Below are 21,450 nucleotides of genomic sequence, written 5' to 3' on the forward strand. Positions count from 1 at the left end.
ATCTTCTGAAAACTTCTGTCATCTTCTGATTTTTTCTAAAATCCTCTGGAATCTTTTTCAAGTTTCTGAATCTTATAAAATGTAAAATCTCCTGAAATCTTTTGAAATCTCCTGGTATTTTTTGATTTTTTCTAAAACCATACTGAATCTACTTAAAGGCTGTGGAAAATTTTCGAAATTTATTGAAATCATTTAAATTGTAAAATCTTTTGAAATTTTCTAATACCTCTCGAATTCTTCTGAAATATTCTGAAGTCTTTTAAAATCTTCTGGATTCCTCAAAAATTTTAGAAACTTTCTAACGTATTCTAAATTCTTCTAAAATCTTCTGAATTTTTTTTCAACGTTCAGAAATTTTCCCAAAGTCTATTGAAATCTGATAAAATGTAAAATCTTCTGATATTCTTTGATATCTTCTGAAATATTCTGAAGACTTCTAAAATCTTCTGACGTGTTCGGAATTTTTCTAAAATCTTCTGAAATCTTTTTCAAAATGTAACATCTCCTGAAATCTTCTGGTGTTTCCTATTTTTTTCTAAAATCATCTGAAATCTTTTTCCTGTTTCTTAAATATTTCCGATATCTATTGAAATCTTGTGGTATCTTCTAAAATCTTCTGACATATTCTCAAATCTTCCAAAATCTTCTGAAATATTCTGAAACCTGGAATTTTTTGGATGCCCAAAAATTTTGTAAAATCTTCTGAAACTTTCTGAAGTTTTCTGAAATCTTAAAAAAATCTCCTGAATTGTTTTGGTGTTTTCTGAGTTTTTCTAAAATCATCTGGAATCTTTTTCAAGATTCAGAAATATTTCAGAAATCTGTAGAAATGTAAAAAATTGTAAAATTTTCCTATTTTTTTATTTGAAATCGTTTGAAATCTTCTAGAATCTTCTAAAATCTAATGTGAAATACTTCACAGTCTTCTGAAATCCCTCACAATCTTTTAGAAATTTCTGACGTGTTCAAAAATCTCTGATAATTTCTAAAAAAATCTAAAATCTGTCAAAATCTAATGAAATAAAATTTTCGGGAATGACTTGAAATCTCAACATTCTTATGAAATATTCTGAAATCTTCTGATATCTGAGATATTTTGAAATAAGAAATTTTTTGAAACCTGGAATCTTCTAAAATCTTCTGAAATATTTTGAAATCTTCCAAAGTCTTCTGTAACCCTCCATAATCGCCTGAAAACTTCTGTCGTGTTCTGAAATCTCTGCAAAATTCTTAAAAATTCTAAAATCTGCCGAAATCTTTTGAAATGAAATCTCATACAATTTTCTGGATCAACATGAAATCTTCAAAATTCTTCTGAAATATTCTGAAAACTGAAATTTGCTGAAATCTTCTGAAACCTTCTTGTCTTCTGAAATGTTTAAAAATCTTATAAGATCTTTTGAGAGCTTCGAAAATCTTCTAAAAAATATTTTCGCCTAAAAATTTTCATAAAGCTTTATCTATATCTTAGCTTTTAGGTAACTGTTGGGGCTGCATGGAGAAAGTATACGCTGTGAAAATTGTTGTGTTTTGATTATGTTCTAAAAATATATTACCGTGCATACTTATATGACAACTGGGAAACGTTATACTTCTACTGCTCAAATTTTTATTTTCTACATGAATGTCAAATTGTTTTATTTAAATCTTTTTCACGAATATTTCGCAAATTGATTGCGATTAATTTGAGATTTTGTTATTTCGCCAACATATAATATTTTTGACCATATGTATTTGCTGTTTGACCCACTATGCAAAAAGTAATGCTGGCTAAGCGCTACACCTAACAAATGAACTCTATTATCGATGGAATATTTTCTGAGACGAATTTTTCCGATGAAATTTCTTAAAATGTATATTAAAATGAACCTAATACAATATAAAACTACTATATTAGAGAAATACTTAAAACATAAAAGTAAAAAATTTGCTTTTTCAGAAACATATTGTTAAAGTTAACTAAACTAGAGAAACATTCGAAAACAACAGATAGTTATACCAAAGATAAATAATAAAGACATGTATGTGCTTATAAATATTTTTGAAAAATATGGTTCGTTCCCGGTACCTTCTGAAATGACCGCACTCACCGCTTGGAGGAGCGCGAGATTAATTGCATTGTTATCACTTCAACCAAAGTGTGCCATAAAATCTCAATATATACAAATGAGCTACCGAATCGAAAAGGTTCTCACGGTTTGACATTTGTATAATGAATGTATGATGGGAACTCAGCAGTGCAACCAATTTATCACCATTGGTGCCAGTTTCACGGAGGACCGTAGATGTGCACCAAAAAAAGATCGTGACTGTCATGTCTCGAAATTCGTTTGTGGTTATAAACTGTTAGAAAAAACACAATATTACATCTAAAAATAAAAAATGTAAAAATGTAAAAGTAATTTCAGTGTCTGTATCGATGTGAACTTCGATGGTAATTCAACTGTGAAGCTGAAAACGAAATTTGTATTTTACGACGCTCCTTTTATGTGCGTCTATATAGACGTAAATTTACATGATTTTTTTTCTGTGTTTAGATTTCCAGTGAACGTTAATCAAAATTCGCTAAATCTTGAGAACGGTAGTATTTATGCAAATTTTGTTGAACACCGTGAAAAATTTGCGTACAATTACAAAACTGAGACGGAGAACGTTTTTAAAATATATTTGATATTTGACTAAAATTAAGTCATGTTTAATAGACTATAACTTTTTGGTCCATTGTTTCGCAATTTTTAGCTATATTGCCATAGACTTCATCAGTTGTCAGTTACAACATATCTAATAATAAAAAATATCGTTTTTGAAAAAAACTAATTCTTAGGCTTTATTTTCAGAACAAAATCAAAACACTTTTTTACAGTGCATACTTTCTTTATGTAGTATCAAAAGTCACCTAAAGCATTGTCGAAAAAACCAAGTTAATCTAACAAATCGTTTATAATATATAGCTCCATGAACGTTTTTTAGGAATTTTGCATAGAGTTAAGTTAAGATGGCAAATGGGTGATGTAAATTTTCATTTTTTCGGTCATGAAGAATACTTATGCAAACGATTGACGATTATGAGAAAAGCATAATCACACCACAAGGTGAGTTGAAAACAGGTTTTTTTTGTCCAACCAACGACAGAGTTCAGATTCCGGAGCATCGCAGCAACCTATGAAGTTGCGTGTCTGTTTGTCTCCGGTACAGTGACAGTTTTAATTGCCCGTCCCGACAGAACCAGTCCCCGGCCAGCCGACTAAATAGACACTCTACCATCCACAAAGAGGCATTCGCAGAATTTTCCCGCCTGCAGCAGTTCACATAAATCCCAGCATTTAAAAGCTTACCGTGGACAGTAAAATAGTTGCCAGTTTGCCACGAACAAATTGAGGTAATTAATACGGAGAATTTGTATTCTGGTGGCTAACATCTTCACTAGCAGTTTGTTTTTAGGTTCGACTACAACGACCAACATGTTTTTAAAAGCGCAGTTTGTAGCAGAGAAGGAAATGCAAAAATTCTCCCGTCATCCTCTAATCGGAAGTTGTCGGCATGCCAATGGCAAAAAAATATGTTCATAGTGAAATCGAAAATGCACTAACGCATGGTGCAGTTAGCTATTCTATTTCTATCATCATTTAAGTAATTCCCAGACCGTCTCGCAGCATATTTCAGTTGGCCGCTGGCAGTTTAACTGTTACCAATTGTTTGGATGAATGACTTACGGCACATTCCACATTCTTCGACTGACACAGAAACACCACTCACAGTTTTCTAAACAAACATGCAAGCCATAAATTAAAACAAATATTACAAACCATCAACGGCGATCATCGGACCTGCATGCAGACGGTTTCCATCGCACATGTGCATCTTCGCCACATAGTCTTGGGAACACCCAAACGAACAATTCATCTCAGCAGCAGCACATTATTCGAGCCTCCCGAATGCGATCCGAGAACGCAGCAGCAGCAGCGAACCGATATGTAGCCTAATTATGTCATTCTTATCTCTGGTAAGTCATCAATCTACTCAGCTTCCCCCTCGGGCGTCCCAATCCTTCCTCTGACAGCGAAATCTAGCGCAGCGTTACATTGTTCAAGCGAAATGATCTATCTCGCTTGACACTTGACACCCACTTTGGCCCCCTCTCGGGGCGGGTGGTGGTACGGTAGCCACTGTCCGCATAAAAGTGTCAGCGACTCTATTATACAGAATAACCCTATTATTCCGGAGTGATGTACGGCCTCAGATATCTCAGATAATTTGGCCCATAATTCACTCTTTCGAACTCTGCTAGCCACACACTCGAGGTCGAACAATCGTAGCAATATAATTAAAATGTTCTTTCCTTTTCCAGGTCCGGGCGCGCCAATCTGGGCACAGTTCCCTGCGGAAGACCCGAGGCTTTTGATCAAGCAAAGCGATACCGCTTATCAAAACACAACAACAACCCATCCGTGGGCCAGTATTCGTGATCGGAAAGCAGGGAGAAGAGATTTTTTTTTGTTTTTTCTCTGTTGTTCCTAATTGAAAGCGGAAATGTTTAATTTAGATTTGCTGGATTCGACCAGCCATGTATGCATTGGTTTCGCTGGAGCCAAGGAATCAAATTTTTATATTTGGTTAATGTGATTTTCATTCGTTCTGTTTTTTGTTTGCGGGGTGGTTCGTTGGAAAGTAATTCCGGAGATATGTGACTACAGGCACTCTTGATGGTAAAAAACGAATGCCTTTCGTTTCGACTGATTTTGCATCCGATTTTTAATTTATAGAAAAATGACAGATTTTGTAATACGATTCTACTGATTCTAGGTCAGAGTTCGATTACCTCATAATTAAACCATTGCAATTTCACACTCAACAGGAAAAGCATCAAAGAAAAATATTGCGTTCAAAAATAAAATCGCATTAAATTAAAAGTCGTGATTTTCAAATCTCTCCAGACTACATCCGTACAAGGCTCTTTCCTCGAAGAATTCCAGTGCATAAACTGAGTACAAACTTTCGAGATAAACATGAACTTAGCAAGCCACCTCTCGCCGAAGAGAACGGAAATATGTGCATTATTTGTTGCTAATTAGTTAATGTAATTTAGAATTTGTTGTTCATTTTCTGGGTACATGGTTAAGTTCAAATAAGTAAGAAAACAAATCACAAAAAAGCGAAGACTCGGCATTACATTCCTTTTGTGAAATTTGACCTTTCTGTTTCAACAGACTTCGCATCCGATTCTTAGCGTACAGAATCATTGCATGGCTAGTAAGAAGTGTATCGATAAGTAGTTAGCAACATTCAAACAGTTATTACTCTGAAATGGCTTAATTTTTTAGCAGCGTGTTTTGCGGTGACATGTTTGTTTACATGTCAATAACAGCTGCGCAATCGATTGGTTTCGGTACGGTTTATCGTTTCAATGATGAGTCGAATTGATCCGGAAACGCGAAAGAAAATTCTGCACACTTGGTGCTCATAAAGTGGTGTCACGTACAACGAAATTGCAAAACGGGTGAAAGTGCACCACACCAGTGTCAAAAATATTATCGAGAAGTTCGGTAAAACCCTTCCCCTCTCGAGCGCTGTCCGGACCGCAATATTATACGAAATCGGTTTACCAGGACCTGAACGACGCTGACACCACGGTGGCGATGGAAAAGTTTGGGCAGAAGGTGTTGGTCTGGCAAGCAATTTGTACCTGTGGTTTGCGGTCGTCGATTTTCTTCACGAAGGGCACAATTAACGCTAAGGTGTACGAGGAAAAATGTTTGAAGAAGAGAATGCTGCCACTGTACAGAAAGCGAAAGCTCCTCATCTCTTCTGGCCGAATTTGGCTTCAGCCCACTACGCCAACTCCGTTCTACAGTGGTTGTCGAAAAATAATGTACAATTCGTGGAAAAGGACATCAACACACCGAACTGCCCGGATCTTCGGCCAATTGAAAGGTATTGGGCAATTGTCAAGCGGCACTTTCGGAAGGAAGGTACAGTGTCCCAAAACATGCAGGAATTCAAAAAAAACTGGACAGCTGCCACCAGGAAAGTCACAAAAGTAACTGTGCAGAATTTAATGAAGAATGTCAAGTCCAAAGTGCGAGCGTTTCACAGAAACTAGGATTTTCTTCAATATAATCAGTGAAATCCATAAAAATGTAATTTTTCTACAATATATCGAAAACTGATGTCAAAATATGTTTTTTTTCGCTTTTTGCCATACAATCACTCCAAAAACCGACTTTTGAACCGAGGTCCGGAGGGCCGAATGTCATATACCATTCGACTCAGCTCGACAAACTGAGCAAATGTCTGTGTGTGTATGTGTGTGACAAATATTGTCACTCACTTTTCTCGGAGATGGCTTAACCGATTTTCACAAACTTAGATTCAAATGAAAGGTCATGTGGTCCCATGCGTAATTCTTGAATTTTATGCGAAACCGACTTCCAGATCCGGCAATATAGGGTAAAGTGGGTTAAAAATTATATACCATCACTGAAAATGGGGAAAAACCTTTAAAAAAGTTCTAAATCGACCTCAAATCTTTTCCAATTGATAGTTTTTATCAGTAGACGGTCAAACAAACCGATTTCGGTTATTCGTTTAAGAATCGAAGAAAATTATTTTGAAGAATACCACAGTGTTATATATGATAGTATGATTGATATGAGAAAGGCATCATTACACCACTAGGTGGATTAAAACAGGTTTTTATTTAATAATCAATGTTGCTAACTACTCTTCGATACACTCCTTACTACGATCCTACTGACATTTCTAGGTCGGGGCTCGAACATATGACAATTGGCTTATAAGACCAGCGCCGTATGCATTGAACCGCTAACCCGGCTACCCAGTGGATAGTTTGTTGCTTACAAGTTGCTAATTAGTTACGGTAGTTTTAAATTCGTTGCTAAAAATTGCCTTTCAAATTTTTTTTTAATACTTCGCCAAATTCATACCAACGATGTTAACCTAAATAAACTTGAAAACATATCGAAACCCTGTGAATAATTTGTTGCTCACTTGTTGTTAATTAGTTACGATGGTTTGGAGTTTGTAGCTATTTTTTTTTAATTTTTTCCAATGTTTCGCTATGTTTATGTGAAGCTATAATAACCGTTAGCTTGATATAAACTTAGCAAAGTATTCGAAAAAATGAGCATCAAAATCAAAACTACCTCGAATAATTAGCAAAATTATCCACTGAGTTTCGAATTGTTTTCAAGTTTTTTTTAGAAGAGCTACTTCATCAACTTAATAAGAACTTTGTTCATAACTTCATATGAACTTACAGAAGTACTCAACAAAATAAAAAAATTAACAACAAATTCAAAAGTACCGTAACTAATAAATTAGCAACAAATTATTCACTAGGTTTTGAGTTGTTTGTAAGCGAATTACACGTGAAAATAAAATAAAATTGTGTTAACCACCGTAACTAATTAGCATCCGTTAACTTCATATGAACTTAGCGAAGTAATAAAGACTGTCCCAGAAAGTATGGACGCAACCAAAAACCGCTGCCATTTCGCAATGGATCAGAATCTGTCAATTTTTATGGCTGCGTCCTGTTATTTACACTCTTCTCTAACCACTTGTGCAGTTGTTTATTCGTTTTCGTTAGTTTGTTTCGAAATGCGTGGACTTTCAGCAGAGCAACGCCGAAAAATTGTGTACAAATGGTGCACAGAACGCGGACTGTCACTGAGAAAGAAAGCAAAAATGGAAGAAGTAAGTGAAAAAGCCGTGCGAAATGCAATCAGGAAGTTCGGTGAGGATAACACTTTTGAGGATAAACCGAAAACGGGTCGAAAAAAACTGCATAATCATGGACGACGAAACCTACGTGAAACTCGATTACAAATCCTTGCCGGGACCACAATACTATACGGTGCGAGAGGGGCAAGTGTTAAACCAGTCCGAGACGTCGATTGAAGTCGAAAAATTTGGTAAGAAAGCTATGGTCTGGTAAGCAATTTGTAGCTGCGGTAAGATTTCGAAACCCTTCATTACCACTGCTTCAATGAACAGCGAAATATACATCAAGGAATGTTTACAAAAACGACTTCTACCCATGATTCGAAGCCACAAGGATCCTGTTGTCTTTTGGTCAGATCTTGCTTCTTGCCAATAGTCGAAATCAACGGTAGAATGGTATACTACCAAAAATGTCACTTTCGTCCCAAAATACATGAATCCACCAAATTGCCCACAATTTCGACCAATTGAAGCATTTTGGGCATTAACGAAGGCATATTTGATGAAACATGTCTCGGCAGCCGAAACCATTCAACAGTTCGAAAAAGATTGGAAAAAGTGTCAGAACTTGTCGCCAAGAAGTCTGTACGGAATTTAATGGGGGACGTTCGCAAGAAGGTGCGCCAGCTAGTCTACAATAGCTAAGTAGCAAATGTTGAAAATAATATTCTGTTGTTGTAGTCTAATATTATCACTATATCGAAAAAAAATTATCTATATCTTAGCTTTTAGGTAACTGTTGGGGCTGCATGGAGAAAGTATACGCTGTGAAAATTGTTGTGTTTTGATTATGTTCTAAAAATATATTACCGTGCATACTTATATGACAACTGGGAAACGTTATACTTCTACTGCTCAAATTTTTATTTTCTACATGAATGTCAAATTGTTTTATTTAAATCTTTTTCACGAATTATTCTGTTGTTGTAGTCTAATATTATCACTATATCGAAAAAAAATTGAATATCTAACACTTGTGAATTATTTACAGCGAAATCAAAGTGCGCCCATACTTTCTGGGACAGTCTTTGAAAAAAACTAAATTGAGCAACAAATTCAAAATTACTGTAACTAATTAGCAACTTTTAGAAACACACTAACCACTGGGACACTTTTTTTTGCTTACAAGCTTATTTAGGAAAAAGTGCTTCGTCAACATCATATGAACTTGGCGAAGTACTCGAAAAAATAAACAAAAATTAACCAACAAATTCAAAATTACCGCAACTAACTAGCAACAAACTATTGACTGAGTTTCGATTTGTTTTCAAACTTATTTAGGAGAGGTACATCGTTAACTTCATATGAATTTAGCTACCCGTAAAAAAATCAACAAATGGTTATAAGTTCATTGTTTTCTGATCACCATGATGAAAGCTTCAGAATAGTCGTTAAATGAATTAGTTGTGACACTGTACGTAAATTATGCAAACAAAATATTTGCTATGCAGTCAATAGTAAGAGTTGTTTTAAATAACTTTTAACTCAGTATTTATGTAAATGACCATTTGTTTTCGTAGTATCTCAAAGCATGTTCTAAAATTGACCAGACAACGTAGCGACAGACATCGACATTTTGACTATAAACGATAAACTTTAGTAAGTTTTTACATTGTATTATTTGTTCAACGCTTTATGTTTTTGTCAATGTAATACAATACAATTTTCCAGTTCTCCTTGAAAAAGGCCAGACCCCAAAGGCCGAAACGTCGGACAGTAAACAACATTCGTTTGTATTATAAGACTGAGACAGCCGTTTTTAAGTTTTCCACGATTATCACCCCAGTCGAAATCAAGTTTAATCAACAAATTCAAAATTATCGTAACTAATTAGCAACAAACTATCCACTAGGTTTCGATTTGTTATCAAGCATATTTGGGAAAGGTGCTTCATTAACTTCACATGTAGTTAACGAAGTTATTACATATGACTCAAAACCAAATAAAAATAATTGAGCAACAAATTCACTATTGCCGTAACTTATTAGCAACTTATTAGCATCAAACTATCTACTGGGGTTTGATTTGTTTTCAAGCGTATAAAGGATAGGTACTTCGTTAACTTCATATGAACTTAGCGAAGTACTCGAAACATAAAAATAAATAAGCAACAAAATCTAAATTACCGTAACTAATTAGCAACTAATTAGCAACAAATCATTCACCTATTTGCGTTATCATCGGCGAGAGGTGCTTCGCTAAATTCATGTTCATACTTTCGAGAATATTTGAAATTTCATCCATATCGGAGCACTATATTTGAATCGTTCCATTCACAATCATTGTGACAAACGAGTTTTGAACCGAGGCTCGGAGAGCCGAGTGTCAAATATCATTCGAATCAGTTCGTCGAGATCAGCAAATGTACGATTTTCACAAAGATAGATTCAAATAACAGGTTTTACGATTCCGCAAAAAAGCTCCTGAATTTCATCTAGATCCGACATTCTAAGTAGTGTATCGAAAATAAGCTATCCACTAATTTTTCTTTCAAATTATGATAAAAAAACGATATTTTATTCAAACTAAAAACTGACCCTTTATTGTACGAGGTTAAACTTGAGCATAATGAAAACCGGATGTAAATTAAGTTATTCCTTTACGAATTTTCGAACTTTTGATCGAACGCTCTTCATCAAGTTCCGGACAAGTGTTGCATCGCATTTTTTGGACGCTTGAGCCCAATTTTTTTCAACTTCTGCATGTTCCCCCAGCTACCTTACCAGTCTTCTTGAAGATCCTCTTCACGATTTCCCAGTAACGTTCGATAGATCGAAGTTGAGGGCAATTTGGTGGATTGATATTTTTCTCAACGAAATTTATACCCGTTTTCCGCAAAGCCAATTGAGAGTGGTTTTGGCATAGTGAACCGACGCTAAATCCGGCCAAAACAGTGGAGGTGTACTATGCTTCTTATATAAAGGCAGCAATCTCTTGTGGAGACACTCAGATCGATAGATTTCTGCATTTATAGTTCCGGTAGTGCAAAAACTGGTTGACATCAAACCACAAGAACATATTGCTTGCCATACCAGTACCTTTCGACTGAATTTCTCCACTTGAATCGACCTGTCCGCATCGCTCACATCCCCCAACGACAACAGTAAAGTATTGTTGACCTGGAAGGGTTTTTAAAACCTCCTTTAAATAAGTCGCATCGTCTATCGAAACGCATACAACACAAATGTATGTGGATAGCTTATTTTCGATAGACTCCTTTATTCGAGATTACATAAAGTTGCATCGGGATTCAACTTCCGGTTCCGGATTTGCAGGGTGATATGCACCAAAAAAAGTAAAAATTAGAGAACTGCACCGATTTTAACAAACTTTGATGCAAATGAAAGGTCTGATGGTCCCATACATAATTTCAGAATTTCATTTGGATCCGACTGTCGGTTCCGGAAATATAGGGTGATATGCACCAAAAAGTAAAAATAATGCCTCTCAATTTTCTCGAAGATGGCTGAACCAATTTTCACAAACTTTATCCTCAGGTCTTACGGTTTCACACAAAGTTCCTGAATTTCTTTTGGACGCAACTTCCGATTCTGGAATTACAGGATTATATGCACCAAATAAAAAAAATTAAAAAAAATTATTACTGAATCAATTTCCACAAACTTAGATTCAATGGAAGGTCCCATACAAAGTTCCTGAATTTCATCTATGCACCAAATATCACTAAGATCACTGAAACGACTTCCAAAAACTCATATTCAATTAAGAGGTATTATGGTATTATATCTGAATTCCATCTAGATCCGACTTCCAGTACCGGAATAACATGGCGATATGAACTAAAAAAGTAAAAATAATATCACTCAATTTTCTCGAAGACGTTTAAACAGATTCTCCGAAACTGAAATGCAAATGAACAGTCTTAAGATCTCTTGTAAAGTTCCTGAATTGCATCGGGATTCAACTTCTGGTTTCGGATTAACAGGGTGATATGCACCTGTTTTGGTGAAAATAAGATTACCGAACCAATTTTCACAAATATCGATTCAACGGAACTTTTCTCGGTCTGATTTAATATAGATCCGACTACCGATTTCTCATAAACTAAGATTTAAATGAAAGGTAATAAGGTTTTTTATAAAGTTCCAGAATTCGTCCGGTCGAGAAATTACAGGGTGATATACACTAAAAATATCACAAAAAGATTACTGAACCAATTTTCACAAACTTAGATTCAAATGAGAAGTAATATGGCCCCATACGAAGCTTCCGAAATTTCGTTCGGACATGATTGCCGGTTCCGGATTTACAGGGTGACATGTGTTAAAAAATGAAAATAATGTCAATCATTTTTCTCAGAGATGGCTGAACCGATTACCACCATCTTAAATTCAACTGAAATGTCTATAAAAATCCTAATTGTCACTCAGAGTCAACTTCTGGTCGCGGAGATGTAGGGTGATTAGTGTGCAAATGTCAAATTCAAGGGTAGGGTAAATCCGGGGGTGAGACGCCGAGTCGGCATAAATACCGTCCTTTCGAGATCTCGTAAATTTTATTTATTTTAACTTTTTTAGGTCATTCGCCTCTTCAGGCCAGCAAAACTTTCTGACCCTATGTGCCGGATTGGGAATCGACGACCCAGACGGACTACGTGGAAGGCATCGACTTTCTAAAAGCTTGCTGATTTGAAATTTAAATAAAACACATGCCAAATTATGAAATGGCCATTTGTCAATTTTTTTTATTTGGTAGATAATTTCTTGGTATTTAACATTTAAATATGATTTCGGTCATATGGCCGCCACGACTATTTTTCACAAAGGTCATTCTGAAATAGTTTTTTTTCTAATTTATAGATCGTACATTTCAACTTAAAACAATGACTTGAGACTCAATTTGGACGGAAAACTTGAAGTAGGTTATGTCCGAGACATTGCCGCAAGATTGACGCAGGACTACATTCGAGATGTGAATTAGAGCGGCAGTTTAAGACAGTTTTCAAAATAAGATCTTTACGTTGCTTTTGGGGTCCTGAAAAAGACTGTCAGTGGCTTTGGAATTGTGCAAAGTGCTATATTGTTACGGATAATTACGTTTGTATTTCAGAAAGAAGGGTGCCATTTCAAGTCATTTGTAACAGATCGGCTGAAAAGTTCGTATCGTTTCTATGAGAGGGCGCCACTAGAATTAAATCCATACCATTTTCAGTTAATACCAACCTTCAAAAGATACGTGTATAAATTTGACAGCTGTCTGATTATTAGTTTGTGAGATATTGCATTTTGAGTGAAGCTACTTTTGTTATTGTGAAAAAAATGGAAAAAAGGAATTTCGTGTGCTGATGAAACACTACTTTTTGCTGAAAAAAAGTGCCGCTGATACCAAAAAATGGCTTGATGAGTGTTATCCAGACTCTGCACCGGGCGAAGCAACAATTCGTAAGTGGTTTGCAAAATTTCGTACTGGTCATATGAGCACCGAAGACGATGAACGCAGTGGACGTCCAAAAGAGGCTGTTACCGATGAAAACGTGAAAAAAATCCACAAAATGATTTTCAATGACCGTAAAGTGAAGTTGATCGAGATAGCTGACACCCTAAAGATATCAAAGGAACGTGTTGGACATATTATTCACGAATATTTGGATATGAGAAAGCTTTGTGCAAAATGGGTGCCGCGTGAGCTCACAATCGATCAAAAACAACAACGAATTGATGATTCTGAGCAGTGTTTCGAGCTGTTATATCGAAATAAAACCGATTTTTTTCGTCGATATATAACAATGGACGAAACATGGTTCCATCACTTCACTCCGGAGTCCAATCGACAGTCAGCTGAGTGAACTGCACGCGATGAACCGAACCCAAAGCGTGGAAAGACTCAACAATCGGCCGGTAAGGCTATGGCGTCTGTATTTTGGGATTCGCATGGTAAAATTTTCATCGACTACCTTGAAAAGGGAAAAACCATAAACAGTGACTATTATATAGCGTTATTAGAGCGTTTGAAGGACGAAATTTAAAAAAAAAACGGCCTCATTTGAAGAAGAAAAAAGTTTTGATGCTGAAATTGAACGAATTGGGCTTCGAATTGCTCCCTCATCCACCGTATTCTCCGGATTTGGCCCCCAGTGACTTTTTCCTGTTCTCAGACCTCAAGAGAATGCTCGCTGGTAAAAAATTTAGAAGCAATGAAGAGGTAATCGCTGAAACTGAGGCCTATTTTGAGGCAAAGGACAAATCGTACTACAAAAATGGTATCGAAAAGTTGGAAGATCGCTATAATCGCTGTATCGCCTCTGATGGCAATTATGTTGAATAATAAAAACGAATTTTGGCAAAAAAAATGTGTGTTTCTATTAAAGGATACGAACTTTTCAGCCGAACTGTTAAGTTGTAGCCTTGACCAACAAGAAATCATTACATAAATATAATCGTAACACAAGTCGTACAATCGCTCATATATTTCAATATTTCATACATCTCAATATTTGAGAGTGACATAGTTTCTTTATTAAAATGAATTTTCTACGATAATAAACACTTTTCGAACATTTTTTCCGAACGCGAAGCAACCAAATGCTAGCTTTATTTGCTTTCTTGTGGCGGGATTTTCGCACTGCGAAAAAAGGAACAATCCTGATTCTAGATTTTCACAAAACTGATGATTTTAACCTTCGATTTGCACATATATAACCTTAATAGTTCTTTAGATAACATTTAGAGCTATTAGAACGGCTGATTTTCTAAAATGTTCCCCATCGTTGTCCACTTTTCGTTTTCTTTTTCTCCAATGCAAACAACCAGCAGCTGGATGACGCAATCGCTCGAACTGCTCACAATGGCGATTGATTTAATACTAAACCATTTCTGGTTAGGAGCTTTTAAGTGTTTTCTATTGGCGACCCTTACCCTTACACTTTCGTGTTGTGAAATGATGAAAATGCACCCAGGTGAGCGTAGAAAAAGGAAAGGCGTAGTAGTACACCTCTGTCATTTTCTGCGGTCTCCGATGATCTCAAGTACTCTAAACCGAAATATCCGACTGTTGAAACGTGCAAAATTTCCCTGCAATCTGGCAAGTGATTACCAGGATGGCTTCCAAGCTTCTTCAATTCCTTCAGCTGGATCGTGACACAGTTGGAAATGAACAATTCGGATTCGTGCTTGTGTGGTAAAATCGTCAAGAAGACCAGACGACCCGGCGGCACTCAACAAGCCGTACTTGGTGGCCGACACCATCTAGGGCTAAATTAAAATAAAAACATTCTCCAGAAGCACCCTTTTTCTAGTTTCACGAAAGTGGCACTCTATTTTGGCCTGCCAGGTTGAAAGCGACTGGTCGCCACGGAGCTCGAACTACGAATGAGACCGTTTATATTCAACTTTCAGTCTGATGTATGTTTCCATCGTCATCTCAATGTAACGTGCAACAATATCATCGTCGTCAGCGAAGCCAACAATCAGGCTGAGATCAATTTCTAAGTGATATTACATATGGGAAAAACTTTTGTCAGTCTGTTGTTAAGTTGGATGAATATTTTACGTGTTTTCTAGCTATTTTTAAAAAAAGCATGCGATTTTTGAATGATTCGATTATTCCGTGATTTCACAGCACTTCGAGGGTTATCTATGAAGACATTGTCAACTACTTGATTACGTTACTTTGCTACTCGTTACAGCTCGCCTCACAACCAAATGACTGCGAACCTTCAAAACAACAAAGACCTTCGCTAAGTTATTAAAAATCATCATCTAATGACATCAAACGAACTGGTTAGTGGACCTCCTGAATCATCAGATAAATGAAGGTAATCTTTTTTTTCCTCTTTTTTAAGCCGTTGGCCAATTCTATTCAAAACAGCAAAACCGTGGCGCAACGACTCAACCCATTATCGGACCTCTCTCATCTGGCCTGTGGTCGACCAACCAGACCAGACCAGACCAGACAACAATTCTGCTCACGTAGTCGTCGTCGTCGTCGTCGTAGTGAACATGAAACATTGGCCATCAACTGACCATCAACGGTCCAAATAAAGAAGTGAATTTTCACGTCATAATCGTTAGCTTCATCTTCCGCGACCGCAGCGTTACCGTAATTAGTTAGTTACTCGGGAGATAGCAGCGGGATAATTACTCACGGCAGCAATTTGGTGCACGAGCGAAAGTGCGCTCATTCGATTCCCTTAGGTGGAGGAGATTATGTAAAAAAAAACAAGTGCTCATTCAGATCAAGTTACACGGTAAAGTTGTCATTTTCCCCGCATAACATACGTCGTTCGTATGTCGAAGTAGGTTCCTGTTATGCGAAGTGACTGGCACGTTAATCCTAAATACTATGTCCGACGCCGACGTCGAGACAGCCGCTAGAAGCGATCCACGCGAGGAAAACCGAAAAACAACCAGCTTGACGGATATTATAATTCCATAACGTCAGAAACGTGACTCTCGTCTTGAACGACTGGTCCGAGTTGCTGCTAGCATGTGTGCCCACGAGCAAAGAAACCATCGAAAAAAAAACGTGAATCATTAAGTACTTGCGCGGAATTATGTTAATTCAAAGTGAAGCTTATGAAAATTGTGAACTATTGATTGGGACGCAATAAAACTGTGCATCACGAGGCGATATGAGCAACCCCGGAGCCGGAGATGTCATTGGAATTGAAAACTACATCATCTATATTCCTCCGTCCCCCCAACGTCACTCGTCATCGCGGCGGTTGATGACGATTAGTCCCATTACAACAGGTGGTTGGTTACCGCGCCACAAAACCGAAACCGAAGTAGATGCTGCTGATAATGGGGGGAGGGGATGGGGAACTGGAAGTGTTTGAGTCATCTTTTTGCGCGAGATGACGAAGGTGATGTCGAGCTCTAGGAAATTGCGCTGCATGTTATCGCTCTTGTGGGTGCCCGCCCCCTAAACGGATTCGGATAGGTGATGTCATACGTTAAACATTATCCCGACTAAAGTCTAATATCAAAATGAGAACAAATTGAAATCTTAATATGATATCGCTTCATCAAATTTTCAATTGATGTCACATTATGTTATCATTTTGCTGTTCAGATTTGAAAAAAAAAACCTTTCATGGCAAAAGTTGTGAAAAAATGAAAAAATGAAAAAGAATCTATTAAAATTGGACAAATGAATAGTAACTTTGGCATTCAGCCGTAGAAAGAGCTTCTTTAAGAACTTGATATGAGAAATATATTTAACTTCATTTGACATTTGTAGTCAAACGACGTCGCGAAGGTCAAAATCGAAATCGGGGATTTGAATGACCAAAATAATTTTTGTGCACCAACTAATAAGTCGTTTAAATTAGATCAATCCTCTTCTAAAAAACTCGCTCTTCTTTAAATCGTAATTTTTATAATTAAAAATTCAATTCAAGGAATAATGGATCTTTCAATATGCAAATCATACGTAATTCGGTATTGACAGCGATTGCATAGTAGGGCTGAATTAAATTGAATATCGTTTATTTTAACGCAGCATATTAGGGTTATTGTAGCAATAGATCAATTCCAGCATTGCTTAGCAGATCATCAGACTCGACCATGTCCGATTTGGATGAAACATTGCACATTGCTTCAGTATGGCAAACCATAATTTTTGAACCGATGCAGAGGTCAATCAATCCGTCTCACGACTGATTGTTAAAAAGGGAGTATGTATTTTTGCATTTCACAAAAAATTGCCTTTTTCAAATCGTTGTAACTCGGAAACTGTTAATTGTACAATTAACGATTTAATTTGATTTTTTTCTCAATAATTTAAAAATGACCCAAAAAATTAAATTAAAAAAAATCAGTTTCGATTGTTTTTGACAATTTTTATTTTAAAGCTCTTATTAGAACCTACAGATTGATGGCAATCCCATCCGTGCCTTTTGAAAAACGAAGAAGTTTCAGCTAAAACAATTTACAGATATATTCGAAATTTCAAGTTCTCGTTGAAAGATAATCATTTAAACAGTAGAACTAACGTAACTACGTCAAAACGAATAAACACATGTAGAATCAGAGAGGTGTGGCAGTTAACTACCTACCGGCGAATTGCTTACCTAAATTCGACCTGTTTCACATATGAATAGCTATGCATCGTAGAACAGACATCAGTTTATAACAAATCTCTTTCGAAACAGTTACAATACTACAATATGATTTTCCCAAAGTGTTGTAAACCTTTTCCTGGTTTTGTGTGTTCCGGAAAATTCTTCCAATTAACAGAAACCATAATTGGAAAATTAGAAGCTCAAAAGTGCAAGGTTAAATTATATCAACGAAGAAAACCCGCAATGTTAATTATCCTCGAGAAAAATATTTGGATATTTCAAGAGGTATAAAAAAGGAAATATTCGGGTTCCCGGCGGATGAAGAAGATCCAGAATTACTCAAAACGAAAGCAGCAGAGTTGGATGAAGTGATTACTAAAATGATAGAGCAGTTTGCTAAGTCTGATTGCACTAGGAATGAAAAAGTGCGTTTGTTGTCAGTCTTGCCAAACTCGTGGTCAAAGGAGAAAATAGCCACCCAATTCAAGGCGAACAAATACATTGTGTCGGAGGCAAGAGAATCAACGGACGAAAAAAAAAGCCAAGAAACAAACGGGACGCAGCAGGAACGAAACGATAGAAAATGAGCTGCTTCACTATTTCAACAGCGATGACGTCAGCAGAGTAATGCCGGGATCAAGAGATCACATTTGATTCCCTACAACTTCTTCCTGGGCGCCATTTTTGTACGATGAACTGTTTCCGAAATACAACAGGAAGAACTTGATCATTCGCATGCACCTGTAAATTGTTTTAGCTGTAACTTCTTCATTTTTCAAAAGGCACGGATGGGATAGCCATCAATCTGTAGGTTTTAATAAGAACTCTCAAATAAAAAAATTATCAAAAAAAATAGAACTTTTTCGGATTAAGTTGTAATTATTGAGAGAAAAAATCAAAAATTTTTTCTATGTATATTTTGTTTTAGAGCGCCCAATCGATTCCCTACAATTTCTTCCTGAACGCCATTTTTGTACAATTAACGGTTTCCGAGTTACAACGATTTGAAAAAGGCAATTTTTGTGAAACGCAAAAATACATACGCCCTTTTTAAAATCAGTCGTGAGTCGGATTGACCTCTCCATCGGTTCAAAACTTATGGTTTGCTATACTGAAGCCATGTGCAATGTTTCATACAAATCGGAGAAGGCCGATTCTGATTTTGTCACTTTTTCGTCTACTCAATCCTGGAATTTCTCAATAGTCATTTCATCAGTGAAGTCGTCATTTGCGAACTAGTCGACTCTCAATCAACGAATTGGTCAAATTGAATGCAATGTCTATGCTTCAACTGTAAGAAACAATACCGAAGAAAAAATAGTTCGACAATTGTGCGATACTGCTGTTATAGCCACGAGAAAACTCGAAGCAAATTTTCATAGAAGACAGTAGATCTCACTCTAACTTATAATTTTAGTATATGAAATGACTACTGGAGCTGAGATGAATGGTGGTACCGTTATCGAATTTCTACATGCGGAAAACAAAAATAAAAAACATCTTCTCACCAAACCCGTTCTGAAAATACCCATAATTTTAAACCCAACAGTATGGAAAAAATCTTTTTTTACGAAATTCGAACTTTTACTACATTGAACGTGTTAGATTTTAGAAACTACAGCTAATTCCCAATAATACTTTAGTCGCTTATAGGTGTCACCAAGACAATATATTTTCAATTTGTCTATTCCTAAGTAGTCCACAAACTGTGTCGAAGACACTCTTCAAAACAATTCTCATTCCTAGTTAAAAAAGCTTAGAACTTTATATAATCACTAACGCTAGATACTATGAGAAGTATGTTAACAATCATCCAATAGATCTTTGGACTTTACTACACTTTTCCAAAGAATCCGTCTCAATAAATCTGCGTAATTTTGTGTCACAGGAATTTTGAATGTTTCATTGTACTTTGACTCTACCAAGTAAGGCAAATCTCTTATAACCGCTCCCATTATTTGATCAGTTTTGAACGCCCGGAAATTCATTCGAAAATCGCCGATGTTTTAAATCGTCACGTTTCAGAGATATATGGTAATCTATTTTATGTCAGATATAAACGATAAAATAATAAAAACTTCTATCAAAAATCTTCAATTTTCAATGTGTCATTGCGAAATACGATCCACAATCAAGCCAGTTTATTAGTTTTAAGAATGATGTGATTAATAAATCATTGAATTTTTGTGAGATTTGTGAGTGAGAAAATTAAAGTGACAAGATGAAGAAGATGTTTTATTAGAAATTCAAATCATGTATTTTTTCCAAATTTGATCCATACAAAATACAGAAAGAAAATTCAAGACCAGGTTCATAATTTAGAATTAGAATCCAGGTCCACATTCATGATTCGGGTCTATGCCTCGGATCTCTGATGAATTTTCAGATTTTGAGTCCAAAATCTTGTTCAAATACAGAACTAAGGTCCAGAATCCTGCTTCCCGGATCAGAGTTTAGGTTCAGATCCAAAATTTCTTCAGGAATTCAGGTCCAGAATCTAGGTCTGGGATAAGAATTCATTTTCTAAACTGAAGTCCAGGTCCATGTTCAGAATTCAGGTCACGCAAATCTATGATTCCCTGTCAGGAGTTGAAGTCTAGAATCCAGGCCCAAAATTTGGATCCCGATTTCCGCTCAGGAATCCAGGTCCATGTTCTGAAACTAGGTCCAGAATTCAGGTGAAGGGTCAAAGTTCAGGATCAAGTTTCAGGTTCCAAAACTTCCAGTCCTAAATCCAAATCCGGGATCAGGATTCTGGCCCAGAACCAATGTTCAAGCCCAGGTTGAGAGTTTTTTTTTCAGAATTCAGGTGCAGGTAAAAATCTATCAAGAATTTTGGTCCAGAATCTGGGTCCAAGTTCAGAATTCTCGTTCCAGAATCCAGGTTCAGAATCGAAGTCCCGGATTTAGGTTCAAATTTTTTTCACATTCATATTCAGAGGTTAAGTCAAGTTACTAAATTCAGGTCCAGATTCTGAATCCAAGCAGAGAATACTGGTTCAGGGTCAGAATACAGATCCAAGGTCAGTCTTTATTCAGAATGCAGCTACAGAACTCAGATCCAGAATTAAAGTCCTTAATCATGCTACAAAATTTAGACCTAGAATCCAAGCCCAGAGTTCTGTTTCTGAATCCAAGTTCAGGTTCAGAATCCAAAATCAGGAACAAATTCCAGATTCACGATGCTGGTGCATGTCAAATTATCAGAGTAAAAAATCTTGTTTAGAATCCTGAATCCAGGGCCAGAACTTTGCTCCAGATTTAGACTCAAAATCTACGTCAGTAGTTCAAGTCAAGAAACTAGGTTCAGGTCTAGAATCCGAATCCATGCTCAGAATCCAAGGGCAGATTTCTGCTTCAGGTTCAGAATTTTTCTGTCAGAATTCTAGTTCAAAATCCATGTTTAGATTCAGTTTCAAGATCTAGAAAACTCGTCGAACCCTCGGGTTCGGAATCATGTTTTAGGTTTAGAATCTCTGTCAATAAGTCAGATTCAAGTTTAGTATTGAGGAATCCTAGAGAACTCAGGTCCAGAATCCAGTGCGAGTTCACAGTCCAAGGTCAAAATACTGGTCAAGAATCCCGGAACAGAAATCTCGTCCACAAAAGTTTGGAAAACAGAACTCTGGTCCAGGATCCAAGTCCAAGCCCATGTTTCGAGTTCAGGTTCAGAATCCAAGTTA

General features: G+C 36.5%; 1 protein-coding gene and 1 long non-coding RNA gene across 3 annotated transcripts in view; one reads left to right on the top strand and one right to left on the bottom strand.

Annotated features, from left to right (window-relative positions):
• The window catches only part of LOC131431937 (signal-induced proliferation-associated 1-like protein 1), a 202,678-nt gene that overhangs the window by 117,006 nt on the left and 64,222 nt on the right, over window positions 1-21,450 (bottom strand). The gene's annotated exons all lie outside the window — the stretch shown is intronic.
• Window positions 2,933-4,781, top strand: LOC131431938 (uncharacterized). The gene is made up of 3 exons (XR_009229758.1): window positions 2,933-3,379; window positions 3,442-4,003; window positions 4,349-4,781. It is a non-coding gene; the product is annotated as an uncharacterized LOC131431938 (long non-coding RNA).

The sequence above is a fragment of the Malaya genurostris genome, chromosome 2 (genome assembly GCF_030247185.1).
Source record: "Malaya genurostris strain Urasoe2022 chromosome 2, Malgen_1.1, whole genome shotgun sequence".
Lineage (NCBI taxonomy): Eukaryota > Metazoa > Arthropoda > Insecta > Diptera > Culicidae > Malaya > Malaya genurostris.